At 43.2% G+C, this 20,797-nt stretch overlaps 1 pseudogene; it reads left to right on the top strand.

The window, feature by feature from the left end:
• Positions 1–9,106: 9,106 nt before the first annotated feature.
• On the top strand, positions 9,107–20,142 carry LOC106604604 (cytochrome c oxidase assembly protein COX18, mitochondrial-like; annotated as a pseudogene).
• Positions 20,143–20,797: the final 655 nt, after the last annotated feature.

Genomic DNA, 20,797 nt, shown 5'->3' with positions numbered 1-20,797 from the left:
GCTCAAACCCTACACCCCAAACCGAGCACTCCGTTCTGCCACCTCAGCTTCCCCCGAAGCTAGGACAGTAGGGTCCCTGCCCATCTTCCGAAAACATCTGAAACCCTACCTCTTCAAACAGTATCTTAAATAATCCTCACCTCGACCACCCCCCATATTTTAAAATAAAAAATATAAAACACTTAACCAGCACTTGCACTTTACACCCCCACCCCACCCCTCTTCTAGCTCTGAATCTACTGATAGCTACATTATTGAGGAAAAATGTACTTTTTATGCCTGTGACATGTGGTTCACCCACCTAGCTATCTTAAAATGAATGCACTATCTGGAAGTCGCTCTGGATAAGAGCATCTGTTAAATGACTAAAATATAAATGTAGTTGTCTCCTTTCTCTCAATTAGTTTCAGCCAGCTGGTGTGCGATTGTGGCAAAGTTGGTTGGACATTGTATAGCCTAGCTCCAGTGTTAGTTAGGGACATCAATCAATTATCATTTTTTAAACAAATAATTAATTGACTAATGTCGGTTTAATTATTTGAATTCCATTTTGTTTGGTGGTTTTCTGCGATCTCAATGCTCACATTGCACAGTTTCCCAAGAGATAAATCAGAGCCTGTCTGTGTTTCTTTTACGCCTCCTGCGGAAGAGACAGAAGAATGCTCGATCGTGAGGGGATATAGAGAACAACTGATACTTTGCAAGGTATCTCTACCTGAAAATGCATGATCTAAGTGATTGATAGTTGGTTTTCAGCAGTCATAAAAGTTTGCCTTAATTACTTTGAAGAAGTACAAAATAGTCATTTTGTCAGACAGCATAGACAACAGCTGAGATGAGATGATTACTTGGAATGAAATTATGAAGTTGTAAAAAAAAACACACACTGTAACTCTTCTGCATTAAAATCCCGTAAACCCAAATTCTTCTCTGCAGATGCCACCACAACACCTATTTTCTGTAGTACAGTTGATCACCATGGCAATAAACGCTAAAAAGCCAACCTCATTGTCGCAAATTTCATTCGTAGGCCTAGCACTCTGTACTGGGAAAAGTCTACTACTCACCAGGAGCATCTTAGGATCCCTCTCCCTTGACCCATCTTCCTGTACTTTCTTCTCTGCCTCAACATACGACCCCTTCTGTACAACTCTGACCCTGGCAACCTAAACCTTCCTCTCGCACCGCACCACTTCTGATCCCCAGGAACATGGGCACCTCTACAGTTAACACATACCGCTTCTTTCACTGATACTACACATTCCTTTGTCCCGTGCCCTCCTGAACACTTCGCACACCTTGGAATCTCCCTCCTACACACTGCCGCAACATGACCAAGAACTTGAGAGGAATGTATATCTTCCTCAACGAGGACTATCCTGAAGCTGTGCGCCAAAACAGGAAAGAACTGATCCCAGCCATGAAAGCTGCCAGGAACCTGAAACACTGTAGTGGATTTGGCACAAAAGCTCTTACGGGATAACTGATATATCCTAACATTACTTTGTCGGGTAACGTCTCAGCATCATAGCTGAAAAGGACAGAGAGTGACTCTTCTGTTTCAGCACGCTCGCCACCGGGTCTGCGTCGCAACAAACGGTGGGTTGTCACAGACACCGGGAATCCACCTCCACCCTTACCGTTACGAACGAACAAAAAGAGCGAACAAAAAGAGACCTATAAGCAGTTATTACAACAACAAGAAAATAGTTTCAAGTGTTTTGTCCAAATACTCGTGGATTCTACTAATAAAAGAATGGACGACCTGACTAGAGAGGTCCAGGACCTGAAGAACAGTTTGCAGTTCTCTCAGGATCAGCTCAATGAGTTGAAACAGGAGAAAGGCAAGATGACAGCAATCTGTAAGTCATTGAGAGATGACATCAGTTCTGTGTGTGAATCCATGATAACAATGACAGATAAATCAGACTATCTCAAGGGACAATCAAGGCGAAACAACATGGTTGTGTATGGAATTGCAGAATCTCCACATGAGACCTGGATGGAGTCTGAGGACAAAGTGAGGGAAATGATCTCTGGGAAATTGAAGATGGACCACAGGAAGATTGAGGTGGAGCGCGCCCACAGGACTGGAAAACCCACTACCGAGCCCAGGTGATAGGCCCAGGCCGATAGTGGTCAAGTTCCTGAGGTTCAAGGACAAGGTAGCTGTTCTGGAAAGAGCCAAGAACTTGAGAGGAATGTATATCTTCCTCAACGAGGACTATCCTGAAGCTGTGCGCCAGAAGAGGAAAGAACTGATCCCAGCCATGAAAGCTGCCAGAGCGCGTGGGGACAGGCTCATTGTCAACCCTCCCTCCCAAAAGCCTGGAAGGGATGATAAAACCAAGCCTATGGGTTCGTAGCCTCAACCCCGCAGCACACACACAGCCCAATGGATTAATGCATTGCTGAATGTATATATTTTTTTATCTTGCTTTGTCTGCTCTTTCAATATTATGTCTATCACTGATAAGCTAGGAAAGGGCTGAAAACAGCCCATATGAATATATGTAGCCTTAGAAATAAGGTTCATGAAATCAATAACTTGCTAACATCAGATAACACTCATATATTAGCCATTTCTGAGACTCACTTAGATAATTCATTTGATGATACATCAGTAGTAATTCAAGGATATAACATTTATAGAAGAGACAGAAATGCTTATGGGGGAGGAGTTGCTGTATTTATTCAGAGCCATATCCCTGTAATGCTTAGAGAATATCTTATGTCAAGTGTTATTGAATTGTTGTGGATGCAGGTTCACTTGGCACATCTAAAGACTTTTCTTTTGGGGTGTTGCTATAGGCCACCAAGTGCTAACAGTCAGTATCTAAATAATATGTGTGAAATGCTTGATAGTGTATGTGATGTAAACAGAGAGGTCTACTTTCTTGGGGAGCTGAATATTGGCTGGTTTTCAAGAGGAAGCTTCTTACTGTAACTAGTGCCAGACTCTGCACTTAATACATTTATGAAATTGCTTCTTCCAATTATTGATAAACATGCACCTGTTAAGAAACTGACTGTTAGAACTGTTAAGGCTCCATGGATTGATGAGGAATTGAAAAACTGTATGGTTGAAAGAGATGGGGCAAAAGGAGTGGCTAATAAGTCTGGCTGTACATCTGACTGGCTTATTTACTGCAAATTAAGAAATTATTGACTAAACTCAATAAAAAGAAGAAGAACATTTATTATGAAGCCAAGCTCAATGATATAAATAATGATGGAAAAAAAACTTTGGAGTACTTAAATTAAATTGTGGGCAGCTCAACTACATTTTTAATCGAATCAGATGTCTTATTCATCACAAAACCATTTGATGTTGCCAATTATTTTAATGATTATTTCATTGGCAAAGTGGGCAAACTTAGGCAGGAAATGCCCACGACAAACAGTGAGCAATTATATTCATGTATAAAAAAACAAATGATGGAGGAAAAGCAGTGCAAGTTTGAATTTTGTAAAGTTAGTGTGGGAGAGGTGTAAAAATTATTGATAACGATCAATAAAGACAAACCTCCTGGCATTGACAACTTAGATGGAAAGCTACTGAGGATGGTGGCTGACTCTATAAACACTCCTATCTGTCATATTTTTAATCTGAGCCTAGAGTAAAGTCTTTGTCCTCAGGCCTGGAGGGATGCCAAAGTAATACCGCTGCCCAAGAGTGGTAAAGCGGCCTTTACTAGTTTTAACAGCAGACCTATAAGCTTGCTGCCAGCTCTTAGCAAACTGTTGGAAGAAATAGTGTTTGACCAAATACAATGCTATTTCTCTGTAAACAAATTAACAACAGACTTTCAGCATGCTTATAGAGAAGGGCACTCAACATGTACTGCACTGACACAAATGACTGATGATTGGTTGAAAGAAATTGATAATAAGAAGATTGTGGGAGCTGTACTGTTAGATTTCAGTGCAGCCTTTGATATTATTGACCATAACCTGTTGTTGAAAAAACTTAAGTGCTATGACTTTTCAACCTCTGCCATATCGTGGGTTCAGAGGTATCTATCTAATAGAACTCAAAATGTTTTCTTTAATGGAAGCGTCTCTAATGTCAAACATATAAAGTGTGGTGTACCACAGGGCAGCTCTCTAGGCCCTCTACTCTTTTCTATTTTGACCAATGACCTGCTACTGGCATTAAACAAAGCATGTGTGTCCATGTATGCTGATGTTTCAACCATATACGCATCAGCAACCACAGCTAATGAAGACACTGAAACCCTTAACAAAGAGTTGCAGTCTGTTTATGGAAAGGGTGGCCAGTAATAAACGGGTCCTGAACATCTCTAGAACTAAGTGCATTGTATTTGGTACAAATCATCCCTTAAGTGCTAGACCTCAGCTGAATCTGGTAATGAATGGTGTGGCTGTTGAACAAGTTGAGGAGACTAAATTACTTGGAGTTACCTTAGATTGTTAACTGTCATGGTCAAAACATATAGATTCAATGGTTGCAAAGATGGGGAGAGGTCTAGCCGTAATAAAGAGATGGTCTGCTTTTTTGACACCACAGTCCAAAAAGCAAGTTCTGCAGGCTCTAGTTTTGTCTAATCATGATTATTGTCCAGTCGTGTGGTCCAGTGCTGCAAGGAAAGACCTAGTTAAGCTGCAGCTGGCCCAGAACAGAGCAGCAAGTTTTGCTCTTAATTGTAATCAGAGGGCTAATATTAGTACTATGCATGCCAGTCTCTCTTGGCTAAGAGTTGAGGAGAGACTGACTGCATCACTTCTTCTTTTTATAACAAACATTGTTAACTTACACACAGCTCTGACACACACACACTTACCCACCAGACATGCCACAAGGAGTATTTTCATAGTCCCCAAATCCAGAACAAATTCAAGAAAACTTACAGTATTATATAGAGCCCTTATTGCATGGAACTTCCATCCTTCCATCTCATATTGCTCAAATAAACAGCAAAACTGGTAAAGCAACACCTCGCTGCACAACGCCTCTCCCTTATTTGACCTAGATAGTTTGTGTGTGTGCATTGATATGTAGGCTACGTGTGCCTTTTTAAAAATGGATGTAGTTCTGTCCTTGAGCTGTTCTTGTCTAATGATGTTCTGTATTATGTTTCATGACTTGTGTGGATCCCAGGAAGAGTAGCTGCTGCTTTTGCAACAGCTAATGGGGATCCTAATAAAATACCAAAATACCCCAGTAATCACTCCTATCAATGGCGCCCTGTTCCTGAGAGCAAAGCAAGTAACAGGTATTTTCCCCTTTCGCGTTGTGCAGAGCACCCGCTGCCTCTGGGAGGAAGAAACACAAAAAATCTTCACAAGTCCACGTCACTGATTCAAAAGTACCCAACTCCTTTTTCACCCAATCTGAACCCACGTGTCAGCCAAAAGGCAGCGGTCCACTTTCTCCAAAAATGGCACTCCTACTCTACCAAAATCATCTTTATCATGACCATCGGGGCGAGGCTCGGACTCTGAGACCTTCACTACACCTGCCACCTCAGGTAATTCATCCTCCTCTTCTAGTTCATCTCCAGAGCTACTGGAGTACAGCTCATTCTTATGAACTCGACACCAATCTTCCTCGACACATTGTCTCCCTCATTGTTGCTAGCTTTATCGGATTCAAACTTGTAACCTACTTTCTTCCATCTCCTCATCGACCCCAACCCTGGAAATATACATCCGTTACAATTCTTATCACTTTCACTGTCAGACACCATGTTCCAGGCATAGACTGTAAAAAATACAGTAAAAATAAAAAAAACTGTCTCCATCCCGTGTGTGAATGACTTCATTAGGTCTTAAAGAGACAGCGTGCACTTTCATAAAAGACGAGATTGTGTCTTTTTATGCAAATGTTGTTGATCAGTATAATAAAATAAGTCCCAAATGGAAGGGAAACAGATTGTTTGTCATCTGTAGCCTCATGATATCAGCCAAAACAAGCTCACTAACACTATTGAATATGCATTCACCTGAATTATGAATACGCCTAGGCTATATCTTGGTTGATTTACCCAGTTTATCAATAGAGATTTACCATTCAAATAAATGATTATCATTATGTTGTTAAATATATAAATGCAACATGTAAAGTGTTGGTCCTATGTTTCATGAGCTGAAATAAAAGATCCCAGAAATGTTTCATAGGCACAAAACGCTTATTTCTCACAGATTTTGTCCACACATTTATTTACATCCCTGTTAGTGAGCATTTCTCCTTTTCCAAGACAATCCATCCACCTGACAGGTGTGGCATATCAAGAAGCTGATTAAACAGCATGATCATGACACAGGTGCACCTTGTGCTGGGGACAATAAAAGGCCACTTTAAAATGTGCTGTTTTGTCACATAACACAATGCCACAGATGTCTCAAGTTTTGAGGGAGCTTGCAATTGGCATGCTGACTGCAGAAATGTACAACAGAGTTGTTGCCAGAGAATTTCATGTTAATTTCTCTACCATAAACCACCTCCAACGTCGTTTTAGAGAATTTGTCAGTACGTCCAATCGGCCTCACAACTGCAGACCACGTGTAACCACGCCAGCCCAGGACATCCGGCTTCTTCACCTGCGGGATTGTCTCAGACCATCCAGGAGTATACCAGGAGTCTCCCCAGGAGGCTCCCCAGGCCCACCCATGGCTGTGCCGCTGCCCAGCCATGTGAAATCGATAGATTAGGGCCTAATAAATCTATTTCAATTGACTGATTTCCTTATATGAACTGTAACTCAGTAAAATTGTTGAAATTGTTGCATATTGTGTTCATATTTTTGTTCAGTATAGTTAGATTCATAAAAACAAAGTCAAATTTATTGTATGATTGTATAATTGACTGTATAAACTGACACAGGTCAGGTCATTATCTGTGCGCAGTTTGACTGGCAATTTGCAATTCAAACAATAACAAATCAGCGACCCTACTACAGTTTGGATAAAAAGCTAAGGGACTTGGCTAGATAAATGTTACCACTCTCAAAACAAATGATGATAAGCAAATAAAAAAAGGGGTTTTCTGGCTAACCCTTCACATTTTTACAAACATATTTTATACTTTGCAAACACAAGTGGTCAAATATGTTTTTCTGAATATGAAAACATTTGTGACTCCACAGATGACATTTGTGATTCCCTTTCCTCATATAATTTCCAAGCTAAATTTCCTTTCCTCGTTTCCTAGCATCTTTTCCTTAATCGTTATCTTCCTTTCCTCCTTTGCTATGCTAGCTCTCTTTCCTCCAATAATTTCCTAATTCTCTTTCCTTTCCTCCTATTATAGCTTCCTTTCTTTTTTCCTTGCTCCCTTTCCTTCCCTAGATACCTTTCCTCTCCTCCTTTCCTAGATCAATTTCTTCCTTTCTTAGCTTCATTTCCTCCTTTCCTTACTCCCTTTCCTTCCCTAGCTTCCTTTCCTACATCCCTTTCCTACTTTCCCAGCTTACTTTCCTCCTACTACAGTATTGACTTAGGGCATTCTGCACTACTACTACTGAATGTCACACCAGCCTCGCTTTGGCTCCCCCTCCTGTCCAGCTCAGACGTTCGGCGGCGCCGGCCTTCTAGCTGCTGCTGAACCTGCTGTGGGCAAATGCCCTTCACTCATCAACCCCGTACATGTCTCGTCATCATTACACACACCTGGTTCCAAACCCCACTCTATCACTGTATATATACTCCCTCTGTCATTGTAAATGTTGCTTGTTTTCCTGAGAGGAATCTCTCCTACTATTTCCTGAGTACTTTATTATTTTGCACTTTGGGTTTCGTCCCGCTTTTATATATGGCGCTTTAATAAATTCAGTAGTTCTACACCTGTGACTGCCTACTCCTCTCTACACTTGTGACACTGCTACTATTACAGCTACTTTAACAGTACCAGCAAATCAGTGGCCCTGTGGCAGAGTGTCCACCCTGAGATTGGTAGGGAGAAGAAAAAAATAGACTTAAATTGAGATAGCCTCAATGGCGCTGGCCATGTTGTTGCAGATGCTATAATCAAATATTTGTATAACTAACCCAAGATAGACCAGACAGAATCTGTCGTTTCCAACGGGAGCAAATTAATCATAGTTGGCAGAACAAGCAAGGTGGTTGGCAGAGTGAGATCCTATTGGCTCGTTGATTTAACTTGCTGGATTGTAATGTACAGATTGCGGATTTAATTCATTTCAATATTAGTTTCTGCATTTGGAATGAAGGTGAGAATGCACAACTTTATCCAAACTGCATGAGATAGCTAGCTCATGTGCAATACATGATGTACTAGTAGCTAAGCTACACAGCCAGGTTTTAGTTGTAAGATAACCTTGCTGCTGCTCGTTTGCAACAGCTTTCTTAGGTGGTTCCTATTCTTCTAAAGTAATGGGAAAGTTGCTGCAAAGTGCAAAAACATATGTTTTATGTTCCAATGTCCAGTGACCTTGTTGCCCGTGTAGCTAACTAGGTAAGCTGATCAATCAGACAGCTACCAGCTTTCTGGTAACACAGCCTGAAACAAAGCACTGCAAAAACCTGGAAAGCTGGTATCACAGTCTGATTTACCAGACTACCTAGCTAGCTACACAGGCAATAGGTTATATACAAATGTGCCAATGGTGACTGTTGGTTTCTATATTACTGTGCAACTTATTTAGCCCATTCACAAATGAAGCCTACTTCTCATAAAAATGGTCTTCTCCTCTTAAAGATTTGTCACAATACTGCCGCAGAAGATTAGCAAGCACTTGGGGCTCTCGAGTGGCGTAGCGGTCTAAGGCACAGCATCTCAGTGCTAGAGGTGTCCTACAGACCCTGGTTTAATTTCAGGCTGTATCACAACCGGCCATGATTGGGAGTCCCATATGGCAGCGCACAATTGGCCCAGCGTCGTTAGGGTTTGGCTGGGGTAGGCCTTCATTGTAAATAAGAATTTGTTTTTAACTGACTTGCCTTGTTAAATAAAGTTTAAATAAAAAACATTACATCAAATCAACCACCTCTCATCCAGACCTCCTATTCGAAGCATCTCCCACGCTCCCTTTGCCTGTGACCACCACACAACACACCGCAACCACATCCCTCTTAGGGTGGCCACATTATTCTGCCTCCACCCTAAAGTTGTCAAATAAACTTTATGTTTCAGCCCGGTAGACCAGTATCTACAACCAGCCGTAGAGGCCGGTATGAGAGCATAGCAGACTCTACTCCTGTCCATCTGACTGAGCAGCTACTGAGACAAATCCATCAGAACACAGGTCTACCATGGTGGGCCAGTACCGTCTGTACCACCGTTCCCCTGAGGACAGTCGTAACACTGCCACTGGGAGACTATAAGGTGGTCATCCTCACAAAGGCCTGTGTTGCATCAAGAACCAAGCATCCTATTATACAGTGTGTTTTTTCAGCCCTTGTTGGTGCACACACTAGTCTCAACAGGGTCAGAGTTGAGCTTGAGAAGCTCTGGGGTGAATCTCCATAGTCTAAAGTCAAGTAGCATCCATCCTCATCTTATTAAATCCTCATCTGGTTAAATAAAGGTGAAATAAAAAAAATAAAAAAAATAATTTCCTTAATTTGCACAGGTGAAAGCAAATATCCAGGAAGCATCGCCAAGTGGTTTCACCTATTTTGTGAACACAGATGGATGCAGTTGAAGGAGAAGAGATACGAGTAGGAAGCTACTTTAGACTATTGAGGTACACCCCTGGTGTAATGTATTATTTGCTAAACAATTTAAAATGTAAATGTACAGTATCCAAACAACCACATCAGATTTTATCAGGAAAGAAGTGCTCATCCATATTGTTATCTTAAACAAGTGAAACATGATATCATCACAACGGGGAGATGTTCTCTGCTGCCCACTCTTCCACCAGAGGGAACACATGAGACAGTTGTTCAAACTCCCTCGTCTCCCATCGTTTTGTCTGTTATTGAAACATCCCAGGAAGATCAAGATGCTTACACACATTCTGGGGAACTATGACAGGCATTTTAAAGTCAGCCAATGCTGTGACTGGTGCAAACGTTGCTGAGCGCTTGGCCTTATTAAGCATTCTTTCCCACTCCTCCATCCTTCCTCAGCTGTGGGATGTCGTTTTTTTCCTGCCTCCACTTACTCCTTTTCCTCCCCTCCCCAGTGCTGCTCTCTCCCCCACTGTGTGAGAACAAGGGTCAGCATATCGCTCCCCCCTCTCACAGGCCTGACACACACACACACACACACACACACACACACACACACACACACACACACACACACACACACACACACACACACACACACACACACACACACACACAAGCATTCTATTCTACTCATGTCTGTGAATGACCTTCATGAGTCATCATGAGGAAAACAGCATTTTTACTTTAATATTTGGCTGTAATACATCAAGGTCCCTGACTCTTGGAGGACTTTGAGAACTTGATTAAAAAAAGGAGCAGTCGGGTTGAACGTTTCGTTGTCATAACTCAGAGAGAGTGCTCCCTTCTGACCAGGCTACTTGGCTACCCTGATTCACTCTACGACCTATGTCCAATTTTGGGTTACTAATGTGTGCAGTGTAATTTTATAACTTTTGGCTGCAGGGGGAGTCTATGTTGAATCAAAGCTAACCCCCGTGCTTCTCTTTGCCTCCAGCTAAGTTGAAGACCTGAAAGTGGAGATAGCGGAGCTGGCTAAGAGGTTGCGCTACGAGATCTCAGTGCAAGCCAAGTGAAAAGGGCTGGATGGAAAAACACTGCCGGTAAAGAAATTACCTTTGACCCAGGCTCCTGGAGGGCTGCCTCTGGGAGCTTGGCGCCAACCTCAAGACTCTAGTCTATACATATCAACAGAAATAGAACGCACTGCCTCGCTCAGTACGGAAGTGGTCAGATGATGCAGATGCTTAGCTACAGTACTGTTTTGCTAGCCCAGACTGGAATATGTTCCGGTATTCATCCGATAGCATTGGTGAGTATTCCACATTAGTCACCGGCTTCATCAATAAGTGCATCAATGACGTCGTCCCCACAGTAACCATATGTACATATCGCAAACAGAAGCCATGGATAACAGGCAACATCCGCACTGAGCTAAAGGCTAGAGCTGCCGATTTCAAGGAGCGGGACACTAATCTGGACGCTTATAAGAAATCCCACTATGCCCCAACAAATGAACCATCAAACAGGCAAAGTGTAAATACAGGACTAAGATTGAATCTTACTACACCGGCTCTGACTACCAGATGAGCTAAATGCTTTCTATGCTCATTTCGAGGCAAGCAATACTGAACCATGCATGAGAGTACCAGCTATTCTGGACAACTGTGTGATCACGCTCTATGTAGCCGATGTGAGTAAGACCTTTAAATATCTGGCAGGGCCAGATGGATTTCCAAGACGCGTACTCAGAGCATGTGCTGACCAACTGACAAGAGTCTTCACTGACATTTTCAACCTCTCCCTGGCTTAGTCTGTAATACCTACATAGTCCCTGTGCCCAAGAAAGCCAAGGTAACTTGCCTATAGGGTAGCCATGATGTGCTTTGAAAGGCTGGTCGTGGCTTAATCAACACTATCATCCCAGAAACCCTAGACCCACTACAATTCACATATCGCCCCAACAGATCCACAGATGATGCATTATCTATTTCTCTCCACACTGCCCTTTCCCACCTGGACAAAAGGAACACCTATGTGAGAATGCTGTTCGCTGACTACAGCTCAGCATTCAACACCATAGTGCCCTCAAAGCTTCTTACTAAGCTAAGGACTCTGGGACTAAACACCTCCATCTGCAACTGGATACAGGACTTTCTGATGGGCTGCCCCCAGGTGGTAAGGGTAGGCAACAACACATCTGCCACGCCGATCCTCAACACAGTTGCCCCTCAGGGGTGAGTGCTTAGTCCCCTGCTGTACTCCCACGACTGGGTGGCCATGCAAGCCTCCAACACCATCATTAAGTTTGCAGACGACACAACGGTGGTAGGCCTGATCACCGACAACGATGAGACAGCCCATAGGGAGGTCAGAGACCTGGCAGTGTGGAGCGCTAAGTCTAGGTCCAAAAGGCTCCTTAACAGCTTCTACCCCCAAGCCATAAGACTGCTAAACAGTCAATCAAATGGCTATCTAGACTATTTGCATTGACCCCCTTTTTTACGATGCTGCTACTGGCCGTTTATTATCTCTGCTTAGTCACTTACTACCTACATGTACATATTACCTCAATTACCTCGACTAACCTTTACAACCACACATTGACTTGGCCAATGTGCGGATATGGAGGTCCAGAAGCCGGATGTGGAGGTCCTGGGCTGGCGTGGTTACACGTGGTCTGCGGTTGTGAGGCCAGTTGGCCATATTGACAAATTCTCTAAAATGATGTTGGAGGTGGTTTATGGTAGAGAAATTAACATTAAATTCTCTGCCAACAGCTCTGGTGTACATTCCTGCACTCAGCATGCCAATTGCACGCTCCCTTAAAACTTGAGACATCTGTGGCATTGTGTTATGTGACAAAACTGCACATTTTAAAGTGACCTTTTATTGTCCCTAGCACAAGATGCACCTGTGTAATGATCATGCTGTTTAATCAGCTTCTTGTTATGCTACACCTGTCAGGTGGATGGACTATCTTGGCAAAGGAGAAAATGCTCACTAACAGGGATGTAAACACATTTGTGCACAAAATATGGGACCAAAACTTTACGTGTTGCGTTTATATTTTTGTTCAGTATAGATCTGGTTAGTTATGAAATACAACTTAACTTCTATGAAGAAGGTCCTTGTTGTTCAACTGATACATTACACTGTATCAGGTTTCCATGTCAGCTATGAGGTTTTACAAGTAGTTACTTGTAAATGGTGAGACGCCGAAGCCTCTCACCATTAGCTCTGACAAATTGAAAACCCTAGTCATTGGCGACTCCATTACCCGCAGTATTAGACTAAAAACTAATCATCCAGCGATCATACACTGTTTACCAGGGGGCAGGGCTACCAACGTTAAGGCTAATCTAAAGACGGTGCTGGCTAAAGCTAAAACTGGCGAGTGTAGAGAGTATAGAGATATTGTTATCCACGTCGGCACCAACGATGTTAGGATGAAACAGTCAGAGGTCACCAAGCGCAACATAGCTTCAGCGTGTAAATCTGCTTGAAAGATGTGTCGGCATCGATTAATTGTCTCTGGCCCCCTCCCAGTTAGGGGGAGTGATGAGCTCTACAGCAGAGTCTCACAACTCAATCGCTGGTTGAAAACTGTTTTCTGCCCCTCCCAAAAGATAGAATTTGTAGATAATTGGCCCTCTTTCTGGGACTCACCCACAAACAGGACCAAGCCTGGCCTGTTGAGGAGTGACGGACTCCATCCTAGCTGGAGGGGTGCTCTCATCTTATCTACGAACATAGACAGGGCTCTAACTCCTCTAGCTCCACAATGAAATAGGGTGCAGGCCAGGCAGCAGGCTGTTAGCCAGCCTGCCAGCTTAGTGGAGTCTGCCACTAGCACAGTCAGTGTAGTCAGCTCAGCTATCCCCATTGAGACCGTGTCTGTGCCTCGATCTAGGTTGGGCAAAATTAAAGATGGCGGTGTTCGCTTTAGCAATCTCACTAGTATAAAGACCTCCTCCATTCCTGCCATTATTGAAAGAGATTGTGATACCTCACATCTCAAAATAGGACTACTTAATGTTAGATCCCTCACTTCAAAGGCAGTTATAGTCAATGAACTAATCACTGATCATAATCTTGATGTGATTGGCCTGACTGAAACATGGCTTAAGCCTGATGAATTTACTGTGTTAAATGAGGCCTCACCCCCTGGTTACACTAGTGACCATATCCCCCGCGCATCCCGCAAAGGCGGAGGTGTTGCTAACATTTATGATAGCAAATTTAAATTTCCCCCCAAAAAAACAACAACAACTTTTTCGTCTTTTGAGCTTCTAGTCATGAAATCTATGCAGCCTACTCAATCACTTTTTATAGCTACTGTTTACAGGCCTCCTGGGCATATGCAGCGTTCCTCACTGAGTTCCCTGAATTCCTATCGGACCTTGTAGTCATCGCAGATAATGTTCTAATTTTTGGTGACTTTAATATTCACATGGAAAAGTCCACAGACCCACTCCAAAAGGCTTTCGGAGCCATCATCGACTCAGTGGGTTTTGTCCAACATGTCTCTGGACCTACTCACTGCCACAGTCATACTCTGGACCTAGTTTTGTCCCATGGAATAAATGTTGTGGATCTTAATGTTTTTCCTCATAATCCTGGACTATCGGACCACCATTTTATTACGTTCGCAATCGCAACAAATAATCTGCTCAGATCCCAACCAAGAAGCATTAAAAGTCGTGCTATTAATTCTCAGACAACCCAAAGATTCCTTGATGCCCTTCCAGACTCCCTCTGCCTACTCAAGGACGTCAGAGGACAAAAATCAGTTAACCACCTAACCGAGGAACTCAATTTAACCTTGCGCAATACCCTAGATGCAGTTGCACCCCTAAAAACTAAAAACATTTGCCATAAGAAACTAGCTCCCTGGTATACAGAAAATACACGAGCTCTGAAGCAAGCTTCCAGAAAATTGGAACGGAAATGGCGCCACACCAAACTGGAAGTCTTCCGACTAGCTTGGAAAGACAGTACCATGCAGTATCGAAGAGCCTTCACTGCTGCTCGATCATCCTATTTTTCCAACTTAATTGAGGAAAATAAGAACAATCCGAAATTTCTTTTTGATACTGTCGCAAAGTTAACTAAAAAGCAGCATTCCCCAGGAGAGGATGGCTCTCACTTCAGCAGTGATGAATTCATGAACTTCTTTGAGGAAAAGATCATGATCATTAGAAAGCAAATTACGGACGACTCCTCTTTAAATCTGCGTATTCCTCCAAAGCTCCGTTGTCCTGAGTCTGCACAACCCTGCCAGGACCTAGGATCAAGGGAGACACTAAAGTGTTTTAGTACTATATCTCTTGACACAGTGATGAAAATAATCATGGCCTCTAAACCTTCAAGCTGCATACTGGACCCTATTCCAACTAAACTACTGAAAGAGCTGCTTTCTGTGCTTGGCCCTCCTATGTTGAACATAATAAACGGCTCTCTATCCACCGGATGTGTACCAAACTCACTAAAAGTGGCAGTAATAAAGCCTCTCTTGAAAAAGCCAAATCTTGACCCAGAAATGATAAAAAACTATCAGCCTATATCGAATCTTCCATTCCTCTCCAAAAAAAATTGAAAAAGCTGTTGCGCAGCAACTCACTGCCTTCCTGAAGACAAACAATGTACACGAAACGCTTCAGTCTGGTTTTAGACCCCATCATAGCACTGAGCCTGCACTTGTGAAGGTGGTAAATTACCTTTTAATGACGTCAGAACGAGGTTCTGCGTCTGTCCTCGTGCTCCTAGATCTTAGTGCTGCTTTTGATACCATCGATCACCACATTCTTTTGGAGAGATTGGAAATCCAAATTGGTCTACATGGACAAGTTCTGGCCTGGTTTAGGTCTTATCTGTCGGAAATATATCAGTTTGTCTCTGTGAATGGTTTGTCCTCTGACAAATCAACTGTAAATTTCGGTGTTCCTCAAGGTTCCGTTTTAGGACCACTATTGTTTTCACTATATATTTTACCTCTTGGGGATGTCATTCGAAAACATAATGTTAAATTTCACTGCTATGCGGATGACACACAGCTGTACATTTCAATGAAACATGGTGAAGCCCCAAAATTGCCCTCGCTAGAAGCCTGGGTCTCAGACATAAGGAAGTGGATGGCTGCAAACTTTCTACTCTTAAACTCAGACAAAACAGATGCTTGTTCTAGGTCCCAAGAAACAAAGAGGTCTTTTGTTGAATCTGACAATTAATCTGGATGGTTGTACAGTCGTCTCAAATAAAACTGTGAAGGACCTCGGCGTTACTCTGGACCCTGATCTCTCTTTTCAAGGACAGCTTTTTTCCATCTACGTAACATTGCAAAAATCAGAAACTTTCTGTCCAAAAATGACGCAGAAAAATTAATCCATGCCTTTGTTACTTCTAGGTTGGACTACTGCAATGCTCTACTTTCCGGCTACCCGGATAAAGCACTAAATAAACTTCAGTTAGTGCTAAATACGGCTGCTAGAATCCTGACTAGAACCAAAAAAATGTATCATATTACTCCAGTGCTAGCCTCCCTACACTGGCTTCCTGTTAAGGCAAGGGCTGATTTCAAGGTTTTACTGCTAACCTACAAAGCATTACATGGGCTTGCTCCTACCTATCTTTCCAATTTGGTCCTTCCGTACATACCTACACGTACGCTACGGTCACAAGACGCGGGCCTCCTAATTGTTTCTAGAATTTCTAAGCAAACAGCTGGAGGCAGGGCTTTCTCCTATAGAGCTCAATTTTTATGGAATAGTCTGCCTACCCATGTGAGAGACGCAGACTCAGTCTCAACCTTTAAGTCTTTACTGAAGACATATCTCTTCAGTAGGTCCTATGATTAAGTGTAGTCTGGCCCAGGGGTGTGAAGGTGAACGGAAAGGCTGGAGCAACGAACCGCCCTTGCTGTCTCTGCCTGGCCGGTTTCCCCTCTTTCCACTGGGATTCTCTGCCTCTACCCCCATTACGGGGGCTGAGTCACTGGCTTACTGGTGTTCTTCCATGCCGTCCCTGGGAGGGGTGCGTCACTTGAGTGGGTTGAGTCACTGACGTGGTCTTCCTGTCTGGGTTGGCGCCCCCCCTTGGGCTGTGGCGTGGCGGAGATCTTTGTGGGCTATACTCGGCCTTGTCCCAGGATGGTATGTTGGTGGTTGGAGATATCCCTCCAGTGGTGTGGAGGCTGTGCTTTGGCAAAGTGGGTGGGGTTATATCCTACCTGTTTGGCCCTGTCCGGGGGTTTCATCGGATGGGGCCACAGTGTCTCCTGACCCCTCCTGTCTCAGCCTCCAGTATTTATGCTGCAGTAGTTTATGTGTCGGGGGGCTAGGGTCAGTCTGTCACATCTGGAGTATTTCTCTTGTCTTTTCCGGTGTCCTGTGTGAATTTAAATATGCTCTCTCTAATTCTCTCTTTCTCTTTCTTTCTTTCTCTCTCTCAGAGGACCTGAGCCCTAGGACCATGCCTCAGGACTACCTGGCTTGATGACTCCTTGCTGTCCCCAGTTCACCTGGCCGTGCTGCTGCTCCAGTTCCAACTGTTCTGCCTGCAGCTATGGAACCCTGACCTGTTCACCGGACGTGCTACCTGTCCCATACCTGTTGTCCCAGACCTGCTGGAACCCTGACCTATTCACCGGACGTGCTACCTGTCCCAGACCTGCTGTTTTCAACTCTCTAGAGACAGCAGGAGCGGTAGAGATACTCTCAAAGATCGGCTATGAAAAAGCCAACTGACACTTACTCTTGTGTTACTGACTTGTTGCACCCTCGACAACTACTATGATTATTATTATTTGACAATGCTGGTCATTTATGAACATTTGAACATCTAGGCCATGTGCTGTTATAATCTCCACCCGGCACAGCCAGAAGAGGACTGGCCACCCCTCATAGGCTGGTTCCTCTCTAGGTTTCTTCCTTGGTTTTGGCCTTTCTAGGGAGTTTTTCCTAACCACCATGCTTCTACACCTGCATTGCTTGCTGTTTGGGGTTTTAGGCTGGGTTTCTGTACAGCACTTTGTGATATCAGCTGATGTAAGAAGGGCTATATAAATAAATTTGATTTGATTTGATTTAACTAAATGTAACTTCCTTAAAAAATCATTCGTGTCCCATTAGATACCAATTCAAGAAGAACCTGAAGAGAATAGTGTCTGAGCTGTATGCGGGGGATAATTGCCACCCCTTCAAGGCCAGCCTGCTGGTATGGGTGCAGCTTCCCATGTGGGTGTGACTCTCCCTGGCCCTGCAGATCCTGAGCCTGGGGGTGTCTGATCACGCCACTGGTAAACCTCCACACTCACTCACCTACTTAATCAATTCACAATCAAGGCTGTTGTATCTTCTACAAGAGACATAATCACATTTGTACTGCTTTATTCTGACTATGGAATATTTAAAATATTAATTGATTAATACTGTATTTATTTCAGTGTTGCAGACAGAGCTGACAGTAGGGGGCGCTCTATGGTTCTTCAACCTGACGTTGTATGACTCCACTTGTCTCCCTGGGCGTAGTCAACCTGTCCCACAGAGGTGAGGCCCTGGTCTAACTCACACACCCTGGCTTGAGCAGCAGCTCCATTAGACACACAATAAGGAAACATTTTAGAGGAGAGCTTTGATCCACCCAGTATTCAGACCCACCCCCCCTTTTTTTTTTTTTACAAGATGAAACTCCTCACCTGTTGTGCTTTCAGCAAGATCTGTGTTAAACTCACAATAGATTTCAGGGGTGGAGTGTCATGTTTTTGTCTAACAAAATACAAAAACGTAGGCTAGGACAGAACATACTGTTAAAGATGATCTACTGTGATACGTTTGCAAAGGATAGAAATATGAGCAGGGTTGCAAAAACATTTTTATATTTACATTTTAGCAGACGCTCTCATCCAGAGCGACTTACAGGAGCAATTAGGGTTCAGTACCTTGCTCAAGGACAGACTTTTCAACTAGTCAGTTCAGGGACTCAAATCAGCGACCTTTCGGTTACTGTCTCAACGCTCTTAACCGCTAGGCTACCTGGCGCCCTGGTTAAGATTTATTGCATGTGATTGATACATCTGTTTTGGATTTTAATTTGGTCATTCTGCATCCTTCAATGACCCATGAAAATACAGAATGTATTTCCCACTAGGAATGAGAACATTGAGACGTTGACCTTATTACGTCTGGTTTCTGTGTTGTCCAGTATTTTCTCTGCGGAGGACAGAAGCATCCAGGTTCCAGAAGTATGTAACCAACTTTGTCAGAGGGATCTCTCTGGTGATGATGCTTTGTGTGTCCATCCGTGCTCATGCGTGCGTGTCCATATATCTGCATGTATGCACATGCGTGTCTGCATGCTTGTCTGCACACGCAACCACAAACCAGAAACATTTTAGCCTTCAACATCATTTCATCACAAAAGCTATTAAACATGCCACATCACTTTCCCCTGTAGATTAACAGACAGCTAGCACATTTCCCTAGCCAGCCCTATGTTAACACCCTCCCACTAGCTCTGAAACAAAATACTTCAGCCACACTTCTGTCTCCATAACTCCAATTGCCTCTGTGTGCCTATCCATCCATCACATTACATAAGGATGCATGAGAGGAACACTTTATTTAGAAGCCCACCTAAATGCTAATAGCTGAAAACACACTGAGGATGTTTTCTCCCCGACTTTAGTGACAATTCCACTAAGTCCACAGACCCATGCACAGGACATCTCTCTTATATGGAAGACACACAAACACACACACACACACACCACACACACACACACACACACACACACACACACACACACACACACACCACACACACACACACACACACACCACACACACACACACACCACACACTGTACATTTTATAGTTCGACAGATGTTGCGACAGACAAACCCTGCTTGTCCCTGAATAGCCTTCTCTGGTTTTGAAAGCCTTCTCTCGCTCTTTCCCAAGCCCCCCCCCCATCTGTCTCGATAATCTGGAGTGTAATTTTGTTGTCTTCCTTTGGAGCACCATGATCGTTACATAAGAAACCGATCTGCCAAAGAGAAACCCAAAACTCAGGTCCACGTGAGAGTAGGCCCATGAAATCCTCCAAGGAAGACTGAAAAAATCGGAGGCTATTCCTGACCTTTGGTTTAGTTAGATCTATTCTAGTAGGGTGATGTTTGGTATGCTTTTTCAGATATGATTCTGAGGGGCTACCCATATGAACCTCGTTTCCAGTTGAATTTTATTTTATGTATGGAATTAAACCCTGCTTATTTGTCTATGCTGAATGCCAAAGACTGACACACTATCCTTTTGCCCTCCTCATTCTTCTCTAGTCTATGACTCTGCTACTGGTTGACCTCCAGTTGTGTGGGACTTGGACACAATCTGCTCCTGCGCTCGCCTCACTTCCGGAGGCTGTGCATCATCGCCTCCACGCGCTCCAACTCAGACACGCCTTACAGAGATATTGCTTCTTCCTTCGTTTCCAAACACATCAAGTCAAAACGGTTTTCCATCTCATAGTGGATAAAAGACTTTCAATCCTAAATCAACCCTAAAGCCCCTTCCCCAATTCAGCCAGTCAAGGTATTAATGATTAGTTGAATAATCACGTGTTAGCGCTGGGTTGGCACAAACACCTGCACTGTACACCCTATATCTCTCCAGGACAAGGGTTGGTGACCACTGAACTGAGATCTAGAGTGGACCACGATGGGTGATGGTCCATCAGAGAAAATCAGACATATCCAACACGTCCATATCTAACAAACCAAGTCGGTATCAAGATATCTATGTGACTGGTGTATACTGTAACATGTACGTGCATGCTTACTTTGAAAGGCAACCACTCCCTGTTCTACCCAGGATAACTCGGTGTTGTGATTAAGGAATGTAACTGGCAATGCAACTTTAACTGGCATTGTAACTGGCAAATGATGTGCAAGAAATTTATTTAAGATGACCACCATAGTCATGGATGATCAGTGGATGCTAGATTTGTACTTTGAACATCCAGTGTAAATTGCATAACATGTTTATTTATTGAATGTGAATCTCATTATGTGATCCATAAATTGTTGCTTATATCAGATGTGTTCAAAAAGTTGAAGTAATTGGGTTGAAGTTACTTCAGTAAAATAAAAAAAATATTTGTATTAACTGTGGTGTTTTTGGTTAA

This window comes from Salmo salar, chromosome 05 (assembly GCF_965601325.2).
Source record: "Salmo salar chromosome 05, fSalSal1, whole genome shotgun sequence".
NCBI lineage: Eukaryota > Metazoa > Chordata > Actinopteri > Salmoniformes > Salmonidae > Salmo > Salmo salar.
The sequence above is the reverse complement of the archived record's forward strand: the minus strand, read 5'-3'. Positions and strand labels throughout refer to the sequence as shown.